We start from the raw sequence: 17,874 nt of genomic DNA on the forward strand, positions 1-17,874 counted from the left end.
GATCTAAAAATGAGGCTGGTGTATATTTGCTGTATACAGCAGACATTCAGCAGCCCTCTTTGTACAGCCAAGTTCTCCCTCTGACTTAATCAATTCTTAAAAATTGTTTTGTAACACTATGCATGGTTTGCTGGAAGGCTGTGTGGAAATTATATCATACATATCCAATTGTATAGATATATATTTAACAACCTAAGTATGGGTTTTTAATCTGACTTACTTACCGAACTTACTTTGTGTTTGAGAGCTTTATCATCAAATCTGTAACAAATTTCACTCTTTAACTTGTATGTTTAGTTGATTTGAGTGTGAGGTTTTTCTCAATGTATTTTTTTAATTATTTCTTGTATAAAATGTAATAATTAAAACAGAATCAGAGATATATTCTACTCTTAAATCAGGATTGGCATCAAAGCATATCAACTGAACAGGAAACCAACTTTGACCAGGGGGGCAAATTTAGCTTTTTATTTCATTAAGAAACATTTTTTTTAAAAGTGAAATTCATCTTTTCATTTATTTGCAGTCACACAAAATGTGCAGAGGCACAAAAGGTAAATGTACATTTAAACCAGTGCAATAAAAGTTAATCCCACATAATCATACACTGGGCCACCTTTACAGACGTGCACAAAATTCAAACATGCACAACTTGCTGTAAATCACATTATGAACAAGTATCCTCACACGTATGCCGTGCTCACAGAGAAACAAAGGGCCATAGTTATGAAAGCTATAAAAGTGCAAACATATGTGTCGTTGACTGCATAGCGTGCAAAGCAGGAGAGACATGTTCTCTAGGTGCAGATTTGGATTGATAATCTCACCACACACTGGGATGGTTGGGGTCGCTAACTGTAAGTTCAGAACATCCTCAACACGTTTCCATTTATTTAGCAATTTTCATGTGAGACCGTGCATGAATTGATGAATGACCTCCTCTGAGTTTCAAAGAAACTTGAGTACTAACAAGAGTCTCACTTTCAAAGGCCCACGGGCTCCAAAGTCCTCCTCAAACATGCTCCAGAACTGCTGCACATTCACGAAGCTACTATTAACTGAATAGTAAACTTGAGCTGTTAATTGTTAAAAATCTTAGATTTTACTTTGGGTTAGGGTTCTTTTAGCACTATGAATCTAGCATTTAAGTTAGCTATTGGAAACCTAATGCTAGCTATCCGTTATCAAGCTACAGTTAGCTAAAACGTTTCCAAACACAGCACTACTTTTAACTTTGAATATTATAACAGCCTAAAATTTATGTTTAGATATTTGACTTATTAGTGAACATCTACTCCATGTAAATGTAACCATAGTGAACATAAGGATCCCACAGCTTACCTGTTCTTACTGCTGCATGTCTTATCATTAGCTTTCACTTTTGAATCTTGCCAGGCTCCATTTCTCTCTTTGGCAGCTTATAGAAAATATTTTTGTCCTTTACTTTGATTTTTTTTTTTTTTGTTAAAGTCAGAGCCACAAATAGTTTTCCACTCTTCGGGACGCTTAGAACTAACTGTCTTTTGCCTCTATGGTGGACATTGATGTCACACAATGCTTTAAGATCAGCTTGGTCACAGAAATCCATCAGCACCATGTTGTTTAAAAACTAGAAACATGTTTTTCTGATTTCAAGTTACTTCAATAGATGACCTCCAATATTTGCCATACTGGTGAAACTGAATTGAAGATAAGGCGACTGTCCTATGATTTAAGGAGCAACCATAGCCTCCAAAAGCAGAAGAAGAAGAGGAAGAAGAAAAAGAAGAAGATGATGATAAATGGGAGAATGTAGAAAAACTATGAGTGTCTAGAAAGCTTTGCAGCCTGGCCTCCAAATGGTTTCACTAAAATGCTTTTGATGCAATGTGCATTTTACAGTGTAACCTTGTGGGAAGTAACAGCTGGTCAATTTCGAAAACCAAAAGAGAAGGGAAAGCAAATTCTACCGAGAACATTTCTGTAGGTACGAGGTACCTCCAATCCCCAAAAAAAAGAAAAGAAAAGAAACGATATTTCCTGCAGCAGCAGAGAGGACATTCAAGGATTAATGGAAAGATAAAGGTGGATAGATGAAAAGGCCGAGTATTTAGGAGACTAAGGTTGGTAGATATTGGATTGTCATGTAGCACCACTCAAGAAGAAGAGGGAAGTGAAAGGGACCAGAGATGCACTGAATAATGGAGCTGAAGCTGCATCAGCCAGTACTCTAAAAAAGCATACAAAGGAAGAGGAACAGACTGAGGAAGGCTGCTGGGATGACAGAAGCGCGTGGAGTTGGACTCAGGGTCGGCAGAAAACAGAAAATAAAGTTTGGCATGATTCACAGAAGCACTTAAAAGCAAGATAAGAAAAGAGAGAAATGGTAAAAGCATAGCTAGATAGATAGATAGATAGATAGATAGATAGATAGATAGATAGATACTAATCACTGCTCCTGGTTATATGCTCTCAGCCTAATAAACCTTAATTGATGCTTAATTGCTCATTGACACATAATTACACGGATGTGTCTTGGCACAGAGTGAGAAATTAAACAGGAGAATCCCTGACAAACGTGTGCAGACAAACAGTTGATCTGGTGCATTAATTATAGTAGAAAGTGGAGAAGCATGTTTCTCGTTAGAATATTACACACAACAGCAGTAATCGTGTTAGTATGGCCCGAGCATCATTTATATCCAAACAAGCGTAGAGGTGTTTTGGTTTGTTTTTTTTGTTATGGGAAATCTCCAGCATCATATCATTTTAAATGGGGTATTATTATTAGCGATACATGTAGATAGTATATGTGTAAGTGCAGTAAGTAGTATCCCACTTTTTTAGTAATTAATAAGGCAAGAAATACATTTTAAAAACTGTTACTTATTTGTATCTTTATTAATACTATGACATCACAGTCCCCCTTTTAGAGAGAGGAGTTACAGGGGACTATTTCTAGACCAGGACTGACGGTTGGGTCTAATATAGGTGGACAAGGTCAAGGTCACAACAGTCACACTATCAGAATTTTGTCCCAGGGTATTCTGGGTTGTGAAGTACTTACAATAGACAACCTTCAGCTTATTTGACTTTGTGGGAGCAGTGTGGAGCGACCACGATAGATATCATCCGAATTCTTTCACAGTGGACATCTTTTGTCGCACCGGGCTTGCACAAAGAACGCAAATGTGTTTAACAGTTCAGGAGTTGACGGAAGCGCAATCCGTCTTTTTGCAAACTTACATGTTTTTCTGACAAAAAGTAGAGTCTGTGAAACACTATCTCAGCGTGGCCCCATGAAACTTTAGTTTTTCTTTGTATCAGCAAAAACTTTGGAGGGGAACTTTTCAAGCTTGGGTGAGGAGTGAAGATGGTGCCCATTAAACCGTTCACATCGAGCCGGATTCAGCAGCAAACACTGTTTCCCATTTCCATTTGTTCTCAGAAATAATGTCTGGCTCTCTCTTTCTCTCCCCTTCAACAACACATAGACTGTTTGAGGCAGGTTCTGGGAAAAACCTCTCTCTGACGAACGACTGTTTTATGACTAAACTCGTGTTTAGCCGCATGTGCCCTTCATCCCATGTGCTTTCGCTCCTGCTGGGAGAGCTCACACAGACGCACAATTGCACGGAAGCGTAAACACATCAACGCGTGTGCGTGTGCTTGTTGGCCAATGCACGCGCTCATTTTCTGTCAGTCTCTTTCTCGCGCACACACACACACACACTCCCTGTAGGCCAGGCGGGTGGTCTGGCTAGGACAGGGATGGACACATGCTGGGATCAGAGCAGCAGCATGTGATTCACATTTCTCTCTCTCTCGCCCTCTCTTTCTGTCTCTGTCTTCCTTCCAATCTCTTGCTTCCTTCTTTCTCTTATCGCTGGAGCCTCTCTCCCAGCTCTCCCAGCTCTCCCAGCTCTCTGTGCCCCCCGGTGCCTTTGAAAACCTGAGTGTTTCAAATGTATTCTGCACACAAACTCATCAGTGAACTGCTCCAGAACCTATAGGGCCAATTAGATACTTGTGATTGAAATGTGGTGATTTTGCCCTCTCTCACTTTCTCCCCTTCCCCCCCAAAAAATCATGTGTTTTCTGTCTTAATCCTACACTCCCTCCTTTCTCCTGCCTGTTTTTCATGTAGCTAGCTGGGTACCAAACTCCTCATTACTCTAATAACTAATTACTCTAATTTGGAGAGAACGGCATTCTCCTAATGGGCTCAGAGGCCCGAAGAATATCAAGTGCTGTTTAATTCTTTGATTCTATTCAGGCTTTACATTTGTGCCTTCCCTCCAGCAGCTCTTCTGCCCATCTTTCCATCAATTTGGATCCCATTTAGGGTCCCTCCACAAACAGCTAAAGATGGCTCCATGGTGGGGGGAGACAGATGTGAGTTCTAAAAGCATATCAAAGCATCGCATCGAGTCCCTCCATTCAATGCTGCCCGTTGTTCCAGGCATGCAACAAGTGTTTACATGTTGTTGCTGCTACTCGTGCTTCACTGAACGCGTACTTATTTAACCCTATCGTTTGCTGAAATACACAAATCTCCATGGTGACCAGAGCAGCAGAGCACATAGAGGGCTCTTGAGAATGCATTAGGACCTTCTTGCGACGAAGGGGAGGCATCTTCGCTGTAAGCTAAACGGAGTATTGAGCCTGCTTCAAGGGCCCAAACACGGGTCATTGTCTCTACCTGGAAATCCTAACTATGAGCTGCACTCAGCGCAGTCTGAATGGGCAGGTAATTATGCATGTGGAAACTTAGATGGAAAAATTGGAAAAAAAATAATAATTCCACAACCTAGAACGCTAGTTTAAAAAATTGGAGAATTTTAAATTGGTAACAAGATATAAAGGAAGACATCAAATTGCATATAATATATAAATGTCAGTAAAATATAAAAAAATATAGCACTCACCAATCAACCAATTAAAGCCAAATACTGTGTAAGTGCTGCCCTGACTGGTTGAAGTCCTGGCAGGCAATTTCTGAGATTTGCAGGATATCTATAAGAACTTCACAGATGCTCGATCTATGGAGTTTCAATGAAAAGTGACATTTATAGGTCTCTCTGCAATTCTAATGCACATCTTTCAAGTGTATGTTCAGGTAGGTGTCCGAATATTTTTCACCAGAATATTTCATTGTAACAAAATGATCGATGTTATTCTTCCGTATCTGTTATTGGACTGAATTCTGTGTCTGATTGGTGGAAGTTGAATGCATGAAAACTATGGTGGTTACTTAAGATAAAGAACAAGAGAAAATCAGAACAAGAGGAATTTCAGCTGCGATAACAACAAAGAAAATCAGGACAATCAGTAGTCAGGGCTGCTTGTTGAAAAAAAAAAAAAAGAATAAATGCGTAATTGCTGCTTTTATTTTTCTATAGGTGGAAATGCATTAAATCAAGCACTTTCTATCGTTTCAGAGGAGAAATCATTTGCAGTCCTGATCATTAACAGCAGTGAAATAACCTGTTTTTCCCAGATAGTTTCTCTGAAACTATAGTCTATGTATATTTCAGGAAAAACATCTTGTGTTTTTCAGCAACCTTTGAAAAAGTATTGAAAAAGACAGAACAGGAAAAACAAACTAAATAAGAAACAACCGAAAAAAGACTTTAAAAACAAGATTAGCTTTAGACAAGATGTAGCACGGCAACAAAAACAAAAAGCAAAGCTCAGAGAATAAGATAAGCTCAGTTAAATGAAACAGCCTGACTGATATCAGTAAATTAGAGCCTGCTGAGGTGTGTGTCTGTGTGTGTGTATAGGTGTGTGTGTGTATTAGGATATAAAATCTGCACACTGTGATATTTATAGATACATTTTAACTAGGTTTTAAAGGTATTCATTAGAAAATAGCACAAATAACAACATTACGGAGTAAACTGTTGCATTCCTAGATGTTGTGGACTGTGGAGGACCACAAGTATGGAGGACCACAAGAGCCACGCGCATCGCAATAAAGAATTCTGTGCTTAAATAATCTGACTGTAAATATAAACTTACAGAATAAATGCATAAGCTAAAGCAAAATTAACTGAAATTAACTGGAAAAAAAGGCTTGTGAAAGTAGAAAGATAAGTTAATCACATGGTCAGAACATGGACTTCGTATACAAGTAAGGCAGGCAGACAATAACCCTCTTTAAAAGGATATTTTTAGCGGTCATTCGAAAGGCGCATTAGCAATAACCTTAAAAAAATAAAAGTGTATGTCCCCGAATATGACAAACAGAAATACTATTTGGTAACTAGTGCCACCATGAAGCTCAAGTATAACAGGAATTGTTTCTGTTTGCTAATAAAGCAACAAACCACATTTTAGTTATAACACTGCCAATTAAAATTGTATTTTTATTTATTTATTTAGTTCAGTAAACTGAGGAGTACAATGAGGTTTGACCCAACTACTGCTAAACTAATAATATAATATAATAATATAAAAATTAATATTAAAATTATTCTATAAAAATTGAATAACTTTTATACATGTTTAAATTGAATTAATAATATTATTTTTAAATAGGGGCATTTATTTGCTTAAACAGCCTTTTTTAGTTTGTAGTCTCAAATTAACATTGTGGTGTTCATTTATCTGAGGACTGCTTGTTTTAGGTTTTTAGACACTTTCCTACTCCAAACACTTATTTCAAATCAACTTATTATCATTTGAATCAGGTATGTTGAAGTTAATGCTTTGGTGGGATGTATAAGCTATCTAACCATGCATTAACAGAAATCTGTACCAACCTACAGTGAATGGGCACAAGATGTTTTCCTGGAAGAAAGAGCGTGATTGGACTGTTAGGGTCGTTCCCACAGTTAGGACCGGGAACTGGAGAAGAGTGAGCGCAAGTAAGAGTAGCACGCAGAGTCAGGTCTGAGGAGCAGGAAGCCAGGATTCAGTTAAGAGTCATATGTGATGTGTGAGTGTGTGTTTCTGTGTGTCTGAGAGAGATCTAAGGATGCAATGGTATTACTGAAAAGTGATATTAACCTTTGCTTTATGAAGTTCCCTACAGAATAATTCAGTAACACACAGTAGCACAAATGCTGGCAAACGCACAGAGTAACCAACACATGCATGAGAACAGACATAAACAAACAGTAAGCTCTTATATGAAAATTAACTTGATATTTGTTCAAATAACAAAAAGATGTTTGAATAACTTGCCTGTTTTCTCTTAAATCTATGAGGTGAGTATATGAAGACAACTGTGACATTAGTGCTGTTATAGCACACTGTTGCCATGACAGGGTTTTGGGGGTTTTATCACTTTAAAATAAAATTCATGGTATAGAAGATGAAGTTCATAAAGACTACAGTAAGATGTTGCAAAAATAGACAGTGTATGCCTGAGGAGGTTTATCTTTTAAAAAACGAAGTGCTAATATAAAAGTGATTCCTTGACACAGACAGGAAAATACATTTAGACAAAAATAAATAAATAATATAAATGTGGACACCCTGCCTAAAAATGTCGTGAGTTGACACTGGAAGCCAAAAGTATCTCAGTGTGTCTCCAGCTCTAAAGCGGGATTTTGTCCTGGGAGTCTACATTTAATAAAAAATCATGACAAATCAGTCCTGCTTCAAAAACCAAGTGCTAGACAGCTTACTGCAATTTAAATATGCATCTATCTAACAGCGTTAAATTCTCCACAAGCTGATGAAACTGCTAATTAAATGAAGAGAAACCGACAACAGTGTCATCATCTGCTAGATGCATTTACATGAATTCACTCAGATGCTTTCCCTCAATGTCTCCATAAACACATGCAATTCAAACCCATTCTTCTCCTCGCCTTCCTGTTGCTTTGTCACAAGCCCTCACTCCCTATTCATCTACACCAAACACCTCTCCCTCAATCTCTTCTCAGCTTTTTCTACTTCCTCTTTCCATCCTTATTATAGTTCCTTCAAACTTCTTGCCCCCCCCCCCCCCCCCCCCCACATTCTCCTCGACACTGCCTCTAGGCTCATCAAATCAGATTTCAGAGTGAGAGGCATCTGAGTTTTCTTAACAGATGATTGAATAGAATAGATGGAAGCAGGATGGAAGGTTGTAGGAATATAAAAGACTACAAATAAATATGGGGACTACGTAGTTACATCTTTTTTGAATAGCCAACTGTAAGTTATAGAGTTTTGAAGCCGTTTCACTTTTGTTCCAACTTGAGCAAACTAAGAATGAACATGTCCTCAATATCTGGAGAAAATCCCTTATAAACCACCCCCCAAAAAGAAATATTTACCTGCGGCCTGTGTTAAAATGCTGAAAAACACAAGCAGAAAATAATACCTAATGACTACTACTAATGGTAAAATAAATGATCCATTAGATGGTAGATTTAAATTTTAGGCAGCACTGCAGTCAATAGAAAAACTAACATGATGATGGGGCAAGACATTTGCAAGAGTGTGATAATGCATGATAATGGGTGAGCAATACATAGCGGCCAGCTGGGTCATTTCCGATCAGCTCCATTAATAAGACTTGAAAATGTCCCCGTCCAAATCCAAGACTTGTCTCCAATGTGTGTGAATGTGCATAAATTAATTACTATTTTTCACTGTTGGAATAATTTTTCCCTGAGCAGCAACATAAACCTGCTGGTCCCTACTTGCAGTAGTTTAGTGCAGATGTGTGTGTGAGTGAGAGTAACTTCCACATGCAGTCTAGCTGAAACACAAACATTATATATCCAACAGCATGCAAGTTTGTTAAAACTTAAGCAGAAACTAGAAGGAGTAAACTGAAAGGAATCTGCATTAGTTAAAAGGTTAGTGAGCTACGCAGATTATTTGTTCTTGTGTAAAGTCGTGATGTAGCTATGGCAACTGTTGACTACTAACAGAAGATATTACAATTAAAGACAGACCTCGAACAACAAGGTGCTTCTTAGGATGTCAGAGCGAAACTGACACAGCCATCAGCGCCATCCTCCATGATCTCCAAGCGTAGGTAGTCCCTGCTTCTTTCAATCTGTCATTCATCGCTCTTTCGTGGTAACAACTCACCATGAAAGTTGTGACTCACCATAGAAACACATACTAAAAAAATCCCAACAGGGGACGCTGATCATTGGTACCTTACAGGTGCTGAAGCAAGAGCCTGCAGTCTGAGACAAACATGCGACAGCAAAGTAGAAGCCGGTTTTTAAATCATTTAAATAAAAGGAAACATTTTGAATTAAAACACTGAAAATAACAACGACTGTATGTTTCAGTATTTTACTGTGAGAATGGGTGGCATTGCACGGAAAACTGCTTGAGGCTGTAACACTCAGCATAGAGTCGGGGAAATAATTATTTATTACAAAGAAATGCACAGAATTTTATTTTAATGGACAGAGACAAAATATCAACCAAAAAGCCAGAAAACAGACATGAGGTTAAAGTTATGAAATGATTTGCATGCCACTGAGTGAAATAAGTACTTAATCCTAAAGGAAAACAAGACTGAGTGTTAGGTGGGAAAACCCTTGTTGGCGAGCTCAGCAGTAAGACGTTTCTCGTAGTTGGTCACCAGGTTTGCACACATGTCAGGAGGGTTTTGGCCCACTCCTCTGTACAGAAACTCCACTTGCTACTTGGCAACTCAAAGCCTTTGCTCCTTCCACAGATTTTGTACAGGACTGCGATGTTAGTTAGTGTTAGTCACTCATTTGTTACCTCGTGGATATGTTCTGGGTCATTATCATTCAGTGTTCTCGCTGAGAGACGAAGGTTTTTGTCCAAGATTTTACAGTGCATGACCTAAATGTGATGGGGTTGACCTGTACCCTTAACAGAAAACAACCTTTAAATGCAATGTGTTTCCCCATCTGTGCTTGACTGCCAGGATGGTGTTCTTTGGGTCATACTCAGCATTTCTCTTCCTCCAAACACGGCAGGTCCAGTTGATGCCAAAGACCTCGATTTTCCACTTTCGCCCAAGCCTTCTCTGAATCCTTTAGATGTTCACCGGCAAGCTTAAGATGGGCCTGTACATGTGCCGTCTTGAGCAAGGTGATCTCGCGAGCACTGTAAAAGAACAGTCTATTACAGGGTTTGTTATCATTGGTGTTCTTGGTGACTGTGGTGCAACTACTTTCAGATCATTAACAAGCACATTTCTCATCATCTTCTCCCCATAATACAAGATCTTTCATGAAGCTCCAGCATTTGGGCGATTAACGCTCATTTTATTTTTCTTCCATTTCCAAATAATCACACCAGCAGTTGTCACCTTCTCATTAAGCTTCTTGCTCATGGTCTTGTAACTCATTCCAGTCCTGTGTTCATCTACAATCTTGCCCCTTACATCCTTTGACAGCTTTTTGGTCTTGCCCGTGGTGGAGAGGTTGGAATTGATCCTGTGGAGAGGTGTGCACAATGCGTCAAAATTAGGAGTATCTGCAATTCATTGGTTCATTAATTTTGGATCAAGTATTTATCACTTAGTGACATGCAAATCAATGGCTTTCAGTATGGCTGTGGCTCAGGTGGTAGAGCAGATCAGCTACTGATTGGAAGGTTGGTGTTTCGATCCTTGGCTTCCCCAGTCTGCATGCCAAATATGCTTGGGCAAGATACTAACCCCAAGTTGCCCTCCGATGCATTCATCTGAGTGTGAATGTTGGTTAGTTTGCACTTGAGTTTAGAAGTGCTTGTATGAGTGGGTGTGAATGAGGCATGTGGTATACAGCGCTTTGGGTACTCCGGGAGAGTAGAAAAGCGCTATATAAGAATCAGTCCATTTACCAATGTAAAACTTTAATGCTGTGTGGGGGTTTTCTGGATTTTTGGTTGATATTCTGTCTCTCTCCAATAAAATGAAACTGCCATAAAAATCAGAGACTGCTTGTTTCATTATTAGTGAGCAAACTTACAAATTCAGCAGGGGAGGATCAAATAATTATTTTCTCCCACTACAGTAAACAAAGGCGTGAGACTAAATTATTGCACAAATTGAGTTCTTTACTTGACGATGGGAATTAGATAACATTTTAAGGAATCGGCAAAGTTGAACACTGTAAATGTTTTAGATTTTATTTGAAGGAGATTTACTCCCATAGTTGTTTAGCTGTGGGAGGAAGTCTCATGTTTAAAACAACACATAAACTATCAATATATATACCTGTAATGTAGGCATTCTGTCTGTCTGTCCTGGAAAAAGGATCCTTCGGCTGCTGAGGTTCCTTCTGTTTCTTTCCTATTTAAAAAGTTCTGCTTTATCTACAGCAATGGCCTCATTTTTTAAAATGTATACATCACACAGAAAAAAGCTGCATGTCAGCATGTCAGAGCAACATTCTCATTCCTGTAGAGTTGTGGTGCTGTTCCACTGAGATTACAGCAATAACTAAGAAATAATAAGAAAAACAAAACAAAACAGTATAATCAACTTTAGAGGTTTTGGCTTTGTAACACTTAATAGGTCAACGATTGCAGCTTAATCAGAGTTTTTAATTCACTTTTCCAGGCTTTCCGAGAAAACATTAAATCAATATGTGGCCAATAAACAACATTACAGAAATAAGCAGGGGGGAAAAACGCGCTGAAAATATGATATTTTTGTTTGATAACATCAGAATGTATGAATATTAATCAGTCACTCCTTGAATAGATAATAATGGCAAGGTGCAATTTTTTTTCACAATATTTGATCGTTTATAACAATTTTGTTGCAGTTGCAGTACAAAGTCTCTATTTTATTATTGAAACTTTTGTATTATAGTTGCAATACAAAAGGCTACTTTTTGGAAAGAAAAAGGAATGCAGCGTTGCCTAAAGCAAGCTTTAAATTGTGCTGCAGTGTGGTCCAAAAACATAATAAGCTGTTGCTAAATTATTCCCTGTCACTGAAAATTGCCCAGAATACACACAGCACCAGTTTTAATAGTCTGAGAGGGGAATGTAATGGCAAGAAAGAAAAAGGAGCAGAAAGAAGAAAAAGAAGAAAGGGAAAGAACGAGCTGGATAAAGAGATGATGGAGGATGAAGAGAATATAAAAGCACAAAATAACACGTCAATAATATAAAGTAAAGGCTGGGTGGTGGGTTGCAGTTGCAGCTAACCACAACAACATCTCCTCACTCTCACTTCCGTGGTTTGTTGTTTTGAAATGAAAATTAATGCAAATTTAAGTAAAAACCCAGCAGCTTTAATATGCCTTGGCAGTGATTCAGAATATTATTAGTTTTAGGCCAGGGTTTGGATAAGGAAGGGTTAGTCATTTATGTCTAAGGCTGATAGATAGCAAAACCAGGCTCACATAAAAGATTTTAGCAGTTATGTTATCAGCAGCAGAAAACATATTCATTTCCCTGTAAAGGTTTTAAAAAACAGACATGTCTTTGAGTTTTCTTCTTTCCCGTTTGGCTGCATTAACATCAAATGAATGTCATGTTCAAGTTCTTGTGAATCACAACACTGAAAACTACAGTTTCAATCCCAAGTGGGAGCTTTTTTTTTTTTTTTTTTTTTTTTAGCTTTTTTTGGTTTGGTTTGGGTTAAAGCACATGGTTAGTTTTAAAAAACAAAACTTTAAAAAGGGGGGATAGGTTAATTGGATAATCCAAATTGCCACTAGGTGTGAATGTGCGAGTGAATGAGAGTGCGAATGGTTGTCTGTCCTTGTGTGTTGGCCCTGCGACAGACTGGCGACCTGTCCAGGGTGTACCCCGCCTCTTGCCCTATGACAGCTGGGATAGGCTCCAGCGCCCCCCGCGACCCTGAAAAGGATAAGCGGAAGCGAATGGATGGATGGATGGATGGAAAACTTTAAAAATATGTATTGACAAGATTAATGCTCCACTGTATAAAATAGCACTAAATGGTATTCAGTGCTTGACAGTGGACTGCTGAGAGGTTTTAACTAAATTTGTGACAGCTTGAGACTGAGGCATGTCAGTGAGCATCTACACAGGCAAATGTAAAGGCTACCTTTTTACCTATGGATACTCTTTGGAGGTATATGGTTTTGACTTTGTAATTTGAACTAAAATGTTTGTGTGCTTGTATTACACAGTCAGATTGCATGAGCATGCCACTCTGTTTGGGAGAAGATGTAAGTCATCATTGTATAAATTTAAGGCAGAAATCTTGATTTAAGGGTACAGTTAGTCTCTAGAAAATTAATGTAAGTCAGAGTAATGTGTGTCTGTGTGTGTGTGAGTCTGTGTGCGTTTTGGATTCACACTCACAAAAAGTCTTTCGTGTTGAGCTCTAATTCTCTTCCAGCCTTGTCTGAAAACGTCCACAAAATATACAAAAATATCCTCTAAGATGAGAGCTACATTAACCATTTCCTGTTTTTTTTCCTGTATTTTCTTTCTTTCTTTCTTTCTCTGTGCAATCTCCATACCATGTAATTCTCCTGTGATGGACTTCATTTCCTCTTATTTCCTTCTCGTCCCAGTGGTTTCCTGATGGTGACCTTTCATTTCGTACTCTGCCTCATGAATTAAAGCCATTAAGTCAGCCAATAAACACACGCGCACACACACATAAAGGCATGCGCAAACAGGTGTTCGTACCTATAAATTAACATCCCGATGACATGCATGACTCCACTGTTTTCACCTGAAAATGCAACCAAATCACATCAAGATCAAGTGCAGTAATCTCCTTCATGAATAAACCGTAACACTAACTCAGTGGCAGTGCACAAGCCCTCAACAGCTGGCTGACAACTGACTGACTCACTGGCGTGAGAGTCACTGATTTCAAAGATCTGTGTTGATCTGAGCAGGACATATGCTTGATACATTGGCTGTCATTTGTCATCATCTGTAGTCTTTTCCAGGATGTGTATTTTCTTAATATTATCTGGGGGTACAGAAAAAGGCTTGATGATGTTCAAGAGGTGTAAGGGAGCCGCAAAAGCACTCTACTCAGCTTGTTAAATTACCTTCCTAATGGCCAGCTTGTCAGACCGACTCATTTCTGAGGACAAGTGGGGGGAGAGAACAATTCTCTTTCTTGTCACAGCAAAATCATTCATTCAGCTCTTTATATGGTACCCTTGCTTTCTTTTTTTTAAGTCCTGCTTCTCAAGTACATCCAGCTCTATTTAAATGTTAGTAATGGCTTGGTAGTAGAGGACAGGATGTAGAGAAAGGCCAGCTGTATTGTGGGCCTGTCAATCGTTTGTCTGCACTCTTTCAGACTTGCCTCTTAAGTACGCTCCCCCATTAAGTCTGGTTAACCATCATTTACCTAAGTCATCAGAATGAGGTCAAAGACTGGGTTCGTTGTTTCTGCCTAATTGCAACATCTCCAGAATTAGTACGGTCTTTTCACACCGTTTTATAACTTCGCTGTGAGATATAATGTAGAAATTGTGTGAAATTAATTAATATGCACTCATCAAATTAACATAAATATTTATGTTGTATTAATTATTATCTAGTTTAATTGCATAGCTTAATTTAAAACCACTACACACATGCTCGACTTTTTATATTATTATCGGTAACGTCTATTATCTTTTCAAAAACTAATTCTTGTGCATGCGGCAACTTTCAGTTAAATACAACCACAACAAATCTTACATCACATTTACAGACATGTATATTAATATGTATTAACAAGGCTCAAAGCATCACAACATGTAAGTTAGATTTGGTTAAATTAGTTATAAAAGTAGGTACAAAAGATGTCGGAGCAATCAGAAATTTGCAAAGGTGGTAGCCTGCGTCCTGATGGTAGTAACTCGTATTCAGAATAGACAGGGTTCTACCGGAGATGCTCACAAAATCAAGTGAATTCATTCTTAATAACTACAAACAAAGACACATACCAGCCCATGAAAGAGAACCAAAAATGGTCTCTAGAAGTGAACAATAGGAAATAACTATTGTGTGTAAAACTGTCTCAGGTTCTGCATGAAATATAGTGATTGTAATACTTTTCACTTAATTTTAATCCCATGACATTTTTCATCAATTTATTTACAACCTCAACACAGTCACCATTACTAGCTACTTATTAGTTTGTCTCCCTGCTCAAAAAACGAAAGACAGAAAGAAACTCTAAAGATGGACTAAAACTGTGATGGAATAAACAAAAAGTGAACTGTTGAAAATCCAGAGGACAAGATAACAAAGTCCTAAAGAACAGACGAAAACACCACAGGAACATAGACTGAGAGCAAACAAGGCTAAAACACAGTATATCGTGAAACAGTACACAAACTGAGGCTTTAAATACACACAGGAGGCAATCAGAGAGATAGGAAATATGAGGGTAACAAGACACAAGGAAATTAAACTATAGCAAAAGCACAAGAGACAAACAACTCAAAAAATAAAACAGGAAGTAAATAACTAGACAGAGATGAGACGCTAGCGCTCAGCTAAACACAGAAAAACACACTGGATGCTACAGTAAACTACAACACAAAGAGTCAGAGAGTCAAACTCAGAGACTGCTTAACCAATAATTATAATACTAAAACAGAAAAGTGAAATAATCAAAACAAAATAATGAAACTATGAATCAACATATAATCAAAACTGCTGCTCAAGAAATAAAAAGAAAAATAAACGTAAAAACTTTAAAGTAATAATAATACTAATGATATGAGAAAAGCCCAGAATTATCCCATCAAAACGTATTAACAATAACATATACTGACAATTATTGTTCCAACTAATGTCTTGTACGTTGTTAGGAAATTTTTAAAAAACTAGATGAATTATTTACATAATTTAATTAAAACCTAATCCCCAGAGTTTGTAGTAGTTGATGACACTGTAGCGTTTACTCTAATGCGCTACGATTTCCTCTTCTTTGTGAGTTTTTTGTTCCATAGTAATAATAATAATAATAATAATAATGCATTTTATTTGAGGGCACCTTTCAGAAACCCAAGGTCACCTTACAAAAAACAAAATTAATAAAAGGAACAGTAGTCATAAAATACATAAAATAAGTTAAAATGACAAAACAGAGCTTGACAACAGATAAAATCAGCATTAAAGCAAATAAGCCCGTTTAAACAGATGTGTTTTGAGCTGTGACTTAAATACGGAAAGGGAGTCAATACTTCTTAGTGCAGGAGGAAGAGAGTTCCAGAGCCGGGGAGCAGAGCGACTGAAAGTTCTGTTCCCCATAGTGATAAGGTGTTAGGACGGAACAGTAAGATGAATATCAAATGATGATCTGAGAAGGCGGGAAACAGTAGAGATATGGAGCAGGTCACACAAATATGACGAAGCAGATTTATGGATACACTTGTATGTAAGAAGTAAGATTTAAAAATTTATCCTGGCTTCTACGGGCAACCAGTGAAGCTGCTGAAGAACTGGGGTAATATAAGCTCTTAACGGAGTGCAAGTTATGACCAGAGTTGCAGAATTTTGAAGAAGTTGGAGTTTATGAAGGGACCTTTTAGGGAGACCAAATAGGAGGGAATTACAGTAATCAGTACGGGACGTAATAAGATTATGGACAAGGATGGCAGCAGCATGGGGAGTAAGGAAGGGACGGAGTCGGTTAATATTACAGAAATGGAAGTAAGCAGACCGGGTTATGTAATTAATGTGAGACTGGAATGAAAGAGTATTATCAAGTATGACACCCAAACTCTTAACCTGAGGGGAGGGAAGGGTAGGAGAATTTTCAATGTTAATGGAAAAACGGTGGGATTTGGTTAAGATAGATGGTGTACCAACAAGTAAAACTTCAGTTACTGTTAAGTTTGAGAAAATTGGGGGAGAACCAGGATCTAATCTCAATAAGACAGTTTGAGAGGGAAGTAGGTGGGAGGGATGAATTGGGTTTAGAAGAAAGGTAGAGCTGGGTGTCATCGGCATAACAGTGAAAATTTATGTTATATTTTCGGAATATATAACCAAGAGGGAGCATATAAATAATGAATAAAAGAGGCCCTAATACTGAACCCTGGGGCACACCAGCAGAAACAGGATAGAGAGTTGAAGAATGGGATTTAAATTGGAGTGAGGTCTGAGAGATAGGAGGTAAACCAGGCAAGGGGGGTATGACTAATACCAATGGAAGCTAACCGGTTCAGGAGAATAATGTGAGAAATGGTATCAAACGCCGCACTAAGATCAAGAAGGATGAGAATGGATAGGAGACCAGAATCAGCTGCCATCAGAATGTCATTGGTAATTCTTAACAGAGCAGTTTCTGTGCTATGATTGGGGCGGAAACCAGATTGAAATTGTTCATAAAGATTATGGTCATTGAGATGTAAATGAAGCTGGGCGGCCACAACTTTTTCAAGAATTTTTGAAATAAAGGGGAGATTTGATATAGGGCGAAGATTATCAAAGTTATTGGGGTCTGCACCAGGCTTTTTGAGAATTGGGATAACAGAAGCCTTTTTCAGTGCTTCAGGAACAATTCCAGTGTTCAGGGAGGAATGAATAATATTGGTTATGAGAGGTGCTAACGAGGGAAGACAGGCTTTAACTAACACAAGTTGACAGGTGGATGACTTAGATTTTTTTAATGATATTAGATACATCAGTTATGGAGGGAAGAGTAAAGCTTGAAAATAACTGACAGGAAGACAGTGGGGGAACCAGGAAGTCTACTTCAGAGTCAGGAGATCCTAAAGAGTTAAGATGACGGTGAATGTCTGAGATTTTACAAGTGAAAAAAGAGATAAGAGAGTTGCAAGAATCAACAGAATACATGTGGGAGGGGAATGTGTCTGGAGGTTTTGTAATTTTACTGAACAATGAATAGAGGGACCTGGAGTTACCTTCATTAGAACTAATTAAACCAGAGTAGTAAGCAGATTTGACTGAGGCAATGCAGTCCTTACAGAACAAAACATGATCATTGTGCATTTCTTTATGTACAGTAAGTCCGGTTTTCTTGAATAGACGTTCGAGTTGGCGTCCTTTAGCATTAAG

This window comes from Neolamprologus brichardi, chromosome 12 (assembly GCF_056152115.1).
Source record: "Neolamprologus brichardi isolate AB-2024 chromosome 12, ASM5615211v1, whole genome shotgun sequence".
Classification (NCBI taxonomy): domain Eukaryota; kingdom Metazoa; phylum Chordata; class Actinopteri; order Cichliformes; family Cichlidae; genus Neolamprologus; species Neolamprologus brichardi.